Source organism: Physeter macrocephalus, chromosome 11, assembly GCF_002837175.3.
Source record: "Physeter macrocephalus isolate SW-GA chromosome 11, ASM283717v5, whole genome shotgun sequence".
In the NCBI taxonomy this organism is placed as follows: domain Eukaryota; kingdom Metazoa; phylum Chordata; class Mammalia; order Artiodactyla; family Physeteridae; genus Physeter; species Physeter macrocephalus.
In genome coordinates this window covers 67,687,458-67,697,389 of record NC_041224.1, presented here as the reverse complement: position 1 = coordinate 67,697,389, position 9,932 = coordinate 67,687,458, and positions in this window count along the sequence as shown.

Sequence of the window (9,932 nt, the reverse complement as noted above, 5' to 3'; positions counted from 1 at the left end):
CGTGAGCCATGGCCGCTGAGCCTGCGCGTCCGGAGCCTGTGCTCCGCAACGGGAGAGGCCACAACAGTGAGAGGCCCGCGTACCGCAAAAAGAAAAAAATAATAAAGAAAGAAAAAAAAGAAAAAAAACTTAAGAAACATATCACCAATTACCGTGTACAGTGTACAGGACTTATTTATTTAGATCAAGATTCAAACAAACTAAAAAAATAAAATAAAAATTTTGTGACATTTAAAAACAATTGGAAATTTGAACACTGCCTGGATATTTGATGACATTAACAATATTATTAATTGTTTTTAGGTGTGATGTTATGGTGGTTATGTTTTTTTCCAAGAATCCTTATCTTTTAGAAATATACACAGAAATAGTTACATATAAAATACAATATCTGAGATTTGCTTCAGAATAATAGAGGAGGGGCAGGATGTGGGTGGGGATGGAGAAGGAACAAGTTTAGCCATGAGCTGACAATGACTGCAGGTGGGTGATGGAGACATGAAAGTTCATTCTTCTATTCTGCTTTTGGATATGTTTGAGATTTTCCACAATCAAATGTTTAAAAACATAAATACAAAGCAATGAAGAAGAAAAGAATGAACCCTGCAGCAGCCTGTGAAAGATGAACTGGAGGGAATATTTAGAGGCGCTGATTTTCCTCTACCCTCTTCTCATGACCCTTTTGCATCTCCTTCTCTACTCCCATGCCTCATATTCTGAAACATCTTACAGAAAAACGCGAACGAATTTTTTGGCCAACCCAATAGAACAAGAGAACGGGTGATTGTACATCAACCTGACAAGAGAAGGCCTGGTTAGGCCCGCCTCCAATATTTGCAGGGCTCAAGGTAAGAGTACAAATGTAAGTCACATGCCGTGGGACATCTAAATAATAAAAGTTATAAATCAAGCTAACAAATTGCTTAAGTAAAATATGTTTTATCCTCTTACCCTGGCAAATATATTTGCCTACAGACCTGGAACACCAGGTTTGAGTTAAAAATTCTTGAATTCTGTGCTGGAACACGGAATCTGGAAAAGGGCTCCCTTTTTTCTCCCACCCACCCCACGCCCCCAGCTTTGTCTCACGTTGTAAAGAACCTTGTGCACATGTGTGTATACATCCCAGGTCACATGTCCAAGCTCTGTCCACATCCTCTGCCAAAGCTGCCCCTTGGCCATCCTTTGGGCCTAGGGCTGTACACACCAACAGTTCAGTTTACACTTAGGGGGACAGAATTGTGAGGAAGAGGCCCTTGAAAGATTTGGGGCCATGTGGGCATGCTATTCCAGAGTCTCAAGGACCTGAAATTTGTTCTAGAAAGGAGACACAGCTCTGTGTGGTTACATCTCCTTGGTTCTGTTGACACCTTATGCTGTGGAAAAGGGTATGGTTGAGGGACGGCCATAGTGGGGCTCAGGGTCCACGAGTCCCCAGGGTGACACCAGCGATGGCTAGTGGGAGGATAGGAATTTTATCTCAGATGAAGCAAAATTGGGAGGCCCTTGGAGTTTTCAAAATCCAAATTTAAATACATGACTTTCACCTAAAGGATGATGGACAGAGGATAATTTCCTTGGCCCCACAGCAAGATGACAAGCCACAGAGAAATCAAGGCATATGGTTGGAGAGGGTGTCCTAGAAGACATCTTAAAGGGACTGATTTATCCTTTAGGATTTAAAACCTGACAGTTTGGAGTAATATTATAAATAATACAATTATTTTGGTTTGATTTGAGGGAAAAATACAAGATCAATTATACACATCTTACCTTCGAGAAAGTCACAGCGCTTATTGAAATTGAATTCATATCATGCCTCCAAGATGAAACTGGCATACTTTCCAAGACCAAACAGCAGGGGAAGTTGCTCCCCAAGAGTTGTTGGTATGGCTGGTCAGGTGGTTGTCTCTCAGGCTCATTTGAACAATCTTTGCTTTTCAGCTGCCTAAAGTCCCACCCTCAGGACTTGTTCCCTTGGCATTAGCAGCAATACCGTCAAACAGTTATCAGCATCCAGGCTGTAAAGAACAAAGAGCTTTATGTGCGTCTTAAGAATTGCAATTTGGGGGCTTCCCTGGTGGTGCAGTGGTTAAGAATCCACCTGCCTAATACAGGGGACACGGGTTCGAGCCCTGGTCCGGGAAGATCCCACATGCCGCGGAGCAACTAAGCCTTTGTGCCACAACTACTGAGCCCACGTGCCACAACTACTGAAGCCTGCGCGCCTAGAGCCCGTGCTCTGCAACAAGAGAAGCCACCTCGATGAGAAGCCTGTACACCAAGAGAACTGTAATTTGGGATACACAGATTTGGGTAGAAGGGAAAGAGTGTTCCAGGGAAGAAAAAGAGTCAGGGGTTTATAAAGGCAAAAACCGTAAAGTTGTTAAACTTGTCTGGCAGGAATTATGATTGGCTCTGATGCAGGAAAGGAAATATTTCTCCTTAAGGGATAGGCTGTCACGAGTTATTTAGGGTAAGGGTCCAAATGATATCTTGAGTGTCTGGAACATTGGGCAGATGTTCTGGATGCCTGAGTTGAGACATAAGCGATCAAAGGCCAGATTCCGTCTGGGCTGAGGTGTGCATAAATCACACTCAATCAGTGCCTCCTGGCTCCTTTTTAGAGAATTAGCAATACCGACTCCATTTTAATTTTCCTTTCACAGTACATGCCAGGCTCTTAAATCAGCATGCAACTTGTTCTAGGAAGGGAAACCTTTTGGGTCCTTACACCTTAGTGAGAACAAGTTCATCAGCTTTTCCCACAGGGAGGGCCAGGGAAGCCAGAGAGCCCCTGACCCCTGCATGGAAGGGCTGAAGAATGAGCACAGGACTTTAGAAACGGTACAGATTTCCACCCAAGTTTGCCTTTATAATTTTGCTGAGGGCTCCTATACCATGTGAGGATGTGATATAGAATGTATCACAGACATTAAAGGTCAGTACTTCTGCAGGGCTCTTTAAGCAAGGCAGCGTCCTTGGAATCCTGGCTGATGTGGGAGCTGGATGTACAGGACCAAAAGCACAGCAGGCTTCGGGTTGACTAGTGCTCTGCCGGGCCCTGCCCAGCCACTTCCTGCCCTCACAGCCACGGCAGCCTGAACATTACTGGGAGCTAGAGCTATTGGACAGTCAAGGCCTTCAAGGTCGGCCAGGACAGACTGCCTAGGCTCCGTTCTCTTGAAGTTTTGGTTCAACTCAAATAGACCTCTGACCACATTTCTGGCCTCTAGGGGGCACGTTTCTCAGTCTCACAGTCTTTTTTAGGGTGAAATTTCTTGAGCCTTGACCACAAGCTTCTAGGAATTTTCTGGATGGGTGGGTGATAAACCACAGGCCACTGTGCTTTTGACTCAAACTTTTGGAAGACCTCGGGCCCCAGAGCTGGAGCAGATAAACTTGGCCTGGAACCTGGAGACAGGAGCTTTGCAGGGTTTTTCTTTTGTTTTGCCCTTAGGTATGGACAGGAAGGTTGAGTTACTTAGCCTCATGGTCCATTATCATCTTTGAGTAAGGCCCTTTCCTTGATTTTGAATTAATGAATTCCCTCTTATCGCATAGTTCCCTCCCATCCCCCTCTCCTCTATAGGTAAGCACACTAATGGGCTTAATGCATATCTTATTATTTGCATGTATTTTGTGTGAGTATATTTTTTTTAACTCGGAAAAAATTTATTTTTCTTAAATGTAAGCGGAAATTAGAAGCATTAATACCTTATCAGGACTTTATGCAAATGTAGAATAAGCATGTTATTCCAAATTTAGGGCCCAGGTGATGTGAAAATGAAAAATAATTGGGGGGACAAAAATACATTGTGAATAACACATAAATTTACATTTCCATTTAGGTATATTATGCCAAAGTCAGTTTATAGTATTTTGGTACATTTCAAATAGTACTGAATTATTGAGAGTAACCACTGAAATACCTTTCAACTATGTGAAGTATGGAAAATTGCAAAATTAAAAAAAAAAATTAACATTGGAGAAATGTTATACTATTGTGCTGGCTTACAAAGTTAGTGTCCAGATTTTGGATGAAAATATGTTCCCCTAGAATCCTAAAAATAAGCAAAGTCTTTGAAATCTTTTACACACTGGTATTAGATAGTCGTGCTTATTTTATTCACACCAGAGGCAATAGTACAATGCTAAAAATAAGTATGCACCTATGCCTGTATTATTAATGTACGGAAATTGTATTCTGTTATAAAATCTCATCTGGTTTCCTACTTTTTTCACTAAGCACTCTGATTTTAAGACGCATCCACGTTGCTGAGTGTGCCCGCAGCTCATGGGCCACGTTTTACTCATCCACTCCCCCGCCGGTGGACTCTCAGGCTGCCCCTCCCTCCTCCATCATGGGCACAGGAACAGAATTTCTGGGTCATAGGACTGAGATGGAGGCTTTAGTCTGGAAACCTATTAGCACAGCAAGTGCCAAAACCCCTTTCTTGTGCCTGGAAGAGACGTTGTGGAAGTCTGAAGAGCCACCACGCCTTCCATCCTCCCTGTAGCACTAGGCTTAACTCCTAAAACTACAGGATTTGAGGTAGGAAAGCTGGCGTTGAGGAGTGGCCTTTCTCCCCTCCTCTGCACCAGGAGAAGACATCCCGGGGTCCGGTTGAGAGGCCCAACATCGCCAAAGAATTTGCTGGCAAGCCCTGAACGCTGAGCTGGCCCCTCCTGCACAGCTCAGGGTAGGGGGACAGCCAGCCCTCACCCCAAGGCTGGGAAGTGACTGGGCCAGGCCCGGGCGGGCAGGCAGAAGACTTGAGCAGGAACACCCTGGGATAAGGTGGCACCCCTGCACCTGCCCCTGCCCCCGGGCGAGCCTTTGGGGAGCAGCTTCTCTAACTATTGGACTGAAGCCATCGTCCAAGAAGCTCAGGCTTCTGGCACTAAACAAAATTCAGAAACACCCAGATTGACTCCAGCAAGAAGCTCTTCCAGCCCTAAGATGGGGCCTATGGGCTCTTGCTGATTTGCACTGCCCAACCCCGCCAGCCTGCGGGGGCGCTGCTCCTCCAACATGAGCCAGAACCAAGGGCAGCTCTCAGGTGACAGCTCAGTGGTGCCTCACATTGATGGTAAAGACCTCTCAGACAAAGGCTTGGGGAGAATGAGGGGAAATTAGCTCAGGCAGAAACCTGACAACTAGCACTGCCTTTTCCTCCTTGCTCCAGGAGACCCTCCTATTCATCCAGATGCTTCCAAATGCAGACCAAAAGGGGCTGAGCCCTCCCTCCACACTGCCCTGTCCTGCAGTTCCACTTCCTGCCTCCTCTCCTCCCTAGTAGGAGAGCAGGGACCTTCCCCGGCAGAACCCGAGGATGGCCTTCTCCAGGAGGACACAACCACAACTTCTGTGTACGACAGACACACAGCAAATAGTAGGAAGACAGTGTAGGGGAGAACTTTTCTTGGCCCTATGGACCCTTGTCCCATGGGCATGACTTTCAGTTAAGGACAGCCTGGGGCAAGGCCAGTGAGATTGGGGGTGGGAGAGTGGGGAGATGAGTAGGAACCCATGGGGTGTGAGCCCCTCTGGGGCAGCCTAGGGTGGGAGTGGGTGGCAGACTCATAGGAAATAATCATGGTCCCTGCCTGGAGAAAGAGCACTCGCTATGAGGGTAACAACCATTTGTGCCACAACTATTCTCTAAGCATCTCTTATGTGTCAGGCACTGGGCTAGTTGCAGGATACTGCTGTGAACAAGAGCTGTGTGGTTCCAGTGATCTGGAGAGCAGAGTCGTCAAACAAACAGTAAGTAAGCAAATACATAATTCTAAATAGCAATGCGAACAATGAGGGAAGTTGGGAGGGTGTTGAGATGGAGAATAATGGGGAGGAGGGAGCTACTTTAGATGTGCTGATCAGGAAAGGAGGCACAGAGGCTGAAGCAGTGATTATAGAGGTTTTCCCCTGCCCAGGATCCCTTTCCCTCTTCTTGTACAGCCCTCTTAGTTCCTTTCTCTACTCTTGATCCACAAGGTCTCCTGGAGAGGACATGTGACCCAGATCTGGCCAATCAGTGCAGCCCATCCCACACTGGCCACAGTGATTGGCTCAGAGATGGACCCATGACCCAAATCAGGCAAAGGAGAGTCAGGCTGGAAACTTTGGCTGGACCAGTGGATGAGAAGCTGTCTCTTTTCGTCGGAGGATGCTAAACAAGGATATAAGCCTTGAACAGTCATGGGTGGCCACATAGAAAGAGCCTGCCTGAGAATAGAGCCAACCCCAAGGAAAGCAGAGCTGAGAATTGGTGAGGGAGGGAGAGAGAAATCTGTTGACCGAGCCCTAATGCTACTTTTGATTATCTGAATCTGCAGGAGGGAAGAGGAAAAGAAACATCAGCATTCCCCAGAACTCCCTTCAAAATCATCTTCTTCACCAGTCTTCTCTCTGCCCTCAACTCTATAAGAAGCTGGAGGCAGATAGTGGGCTGCAGTGCAGGGTCTGTTTGGAGCCCCCTTTTGGCAGGTCCTGCAAACACAGGTAGTTTCCTAATGTCTTTTCTCATCTTCACCTTTGGACATCAGCCAAAACTCTGAGAGAGCAGGAAAGCCCCATTTTTAACATCCTGTTACATGAGTATTGTTGGCTCATTTCTATAAATGAAGAAAATGAGGCTCAGAGAGTTTGAGTAACTTGCCAAGAACACAGAGCTGGTCAGGGACAGAGCTGAATTCACACCCCAGTTTGTCTGGCTTCAAGTCTTCCTCCCCCTTTCTACTACTCCAGTCTAGGGGGTGGTATGGCCCGGCAGGCAGGTGGCCCCTAGCATTGTGGCTATAGGCAGTCTGACCTGGGATTCAGGGCCATTTAACTCCAGCTCTGGCAGGCTGTGGGCAGGGCAGTCCCACATCCAGAGAAAGTGACATCTATGGGGTCTGGAAAGTGCAGCTCAGAGTCTAGGGTTACCACCATGGGCCGAGTGCCCACTGCGTGTTACTGTGTTTCATCCAGATAAGAAACTGACTACCAGCCAGAGCTGATGAGACCTACTGCTGGATACCTTCTTATCCTCTTTTCCTGAGTCAAGACTGACCCCTGTGGTGGCGTGAAGCTGAGGCTGGCCAGCAGGGAACCCCAGCTGTTAGGAGCAGAGGAAGGCAGTGTCAGGAGCCAGGCCCACACACATTTCTCCCACATCCATCCCATCCCAGACCTGGGCCAGCCTCCTCATGTCTCTCCAGACTCCTCCCCTGCCTCTCTGCCTCCAGCCTCACCCCTCACCCTTGTCCACCAGAGCTGCCATTGTTTGCCTGATTGTTCACCGTCTTGTTGCCAAATGAATGGTCCCAAAGCACGTTTTATAACGGCAACCTTTATTTACAGAAGACCTTTGAAACTTCTTGGCCTGGCATTTACAGTGGTTCAAAATGTGGCCTTACTGAACTCTTGCAACTTTGTTTGCCCTTTCTTTCAGATGCGTGCCCTGCATGTGTGTCAAACTGCGTGCTATTCCTCCTGACACTCCTTGGCTCAGCTGATTTCTGCCATCCCTGCCCTCCCCTCTCCATTGTTAATATTGACAATTCATTCCTTCAGTCTGTCCACCTTTCCTTCAACAGGTATTCCAGGAGTCCCGCTCTGCTCCTGACATTCTGGGCAGCTTCACCGACCCACAGCTCTGACACCTCATCCCTTGTACTGTGACCTCTTTAACTCTCTCTCATGAACCTCCTGCATGAGACATCCTTCTTCCCCTGCTCCACTCAACTGCAAAGCCTTCAAGGGCAGAGACCCTTCAAGGGTCTCACCCATTTTGCAGCTCCTGTGACAGGGGTTAATAAATGTGTGTTGTGGGCTTCCCTGGTGGCGCAGTGGTTGAGAATCCGCCTGCTGATGCAGGGGACACGGGTTCGTGCCCTGGTCCGGGAAGATCCCACATGCCGTGGAGCGGCTGGGCCCGTGAGCCATGGCCGCTGAGCCTGCGCGTCCGGAGCCTGTGCTCCGCAACGGGAGAGGCCACAACAGTGAGAGGCCCGCGTACCGCAAAAAAAAAAAAAAAAAAAAAAAAGGTGTGTTGCTTGAATGGGACAAACATAGGTTCTGGTAGGAAAGGACTAAAAACACTGGCTTGAGAGGCTAGAGCTTAGTCCCAGCTCTGTCACTTCCTAGTGTGGCTTGAGGAGAGCTACTGTCCTTCTCTGGGCCTCAGGATGCCCATCTGTAAAATGGGACTACCATCCTGTCCTGACCACCTTACTAGGCTGGGGTGGGTGGGAGACTATGCAGGTGTCGGCTGTTATTACGATGGTTTCTCCCATAAGCAGGGTGTGTGTTGAGGGTGGAGGAAGATGATTGTGTTTCTTGGAGCCCTTTAGCCATAAGAGCTGAGTTGAGCAAAGACAGCAGGAAGACCCTCCCAGGACCCTCAGATGCCAGCCCAGGGGGTTACGGCAGGGAAAATGACCAGTGACTTGGTGCACATGTGTCTTTCTGAGGCATGGATGCTCCAGGGCTCTCTGCCAGTATCCTGGGAGGGGGGAAGGCAGGAGCTCTTCTCCAGACCCAGACTGCCTGTGAAGGGTCAGTGGGCATGACCTCACTGGGCCTGCTTGCAGTCCTATGGTCCTCAAGGCTCCAGACTGCCTCCAGCGACCCGGGGTGGGGTGTGCAAAGGAAAGGGGGGTTTGAGTCGGGGCGTTTTATCATCATGGGCTATCTGTCCAGAGGGGAAGCCGAGGTTCACACTGGAGAAGGGACTCGCTGAGGTCACTTTTACAGTCCTGGTGTGGATTCTGGAGGCAGAGACGATTGAATCCCAGCTCTGCCACTTACTCCTGTAAGAGCTGGAGCAAATTACAGCCCTGAGTCTCAGGTTCCGTAAATGTTAATGGGGGCTTACAATTCTAATGTTGTAGAGCTATGAGGATTGGAGGGAGTGATGTGTTTAAGGTGCCCATTCCCAGTGGCAGCTCAGGCATCTGGCTCCATTCCCCAGGGTGATGGGATGCTCCCTCCTGGACATCCTGCACTGCTCTGGGTAAATACCTCCCCGTTTCTCAGGTGACAAGGCTGCCAAAGGCTTTAGGAGAGAATCAGGTCGGCTTTGGACCCAGGACAGGAGGTGGCAGGTATAAGATTCTGCCAGTCAGGAGACTGATTCTGAGCATGTGAGCAGCTTAGGGCCTGGGCCACCCTTCCCACCACTTCCTTTCCTTCATTTGCTCATTCATTCGGCAGATATGGATTGACTGTGCACTCAGGAACAGATTCTGTCCTGGCTGCTGCTCCATCAGGGAGGACGAAGACCCAGATGCTCCCCGCCCAAAATGCTCATGTTCCAGTGGGGAGAGAGACAAAGCAAGGAGACACAATGAGAGTGGGATTGCTATGGGAGTTACGTGCACAAGGCAGGGGATACCGAGGTAGTGGAGCTGCGGAAAACTCACACTTCCTTTTTTTCTCATTTTAATTGCAGAGCACATTTTCGTGGTTGAGATCGAGCTGTATAATTTTACAACCTGCTATTTTCATTTGGCATTACGTCATAAATATTTTCTCCCTGTGATTATTGAACTCTGTATTTTTTATTGTTTTTAATTTATTTATTTTATTTATTTATTTTTGGCTGACTTTGGTCTTCATTGCTGTGCGCGGGCTTTCTCTAGTTGCATCGAGCGGGGGCTACTCTTCGTTGCGGTGCACGGGCTTCTCATTGTGGTGGCTTCTCTTGTTGCGGAGAGCGGGTTCAGTAGTTGTGGCGCAAGGGCTTAGTTGCTCCGCGGCATGTGCGAGCTTCCCAGACCAGGGCTCGAACCCATGTTCCCTGCCCTGGCAGGCGGATTCTTTTTTTTTTTTTTTTTTTTTTGCGGTACGCGGGCCTCTCACTGTTGTGGCCTCTCCCGTCGCAGAGCACAGGCTCCAGACGCGCAGGCTCAGCAGCCATGGCTCGCGGGCCCAGCCGCTCCGC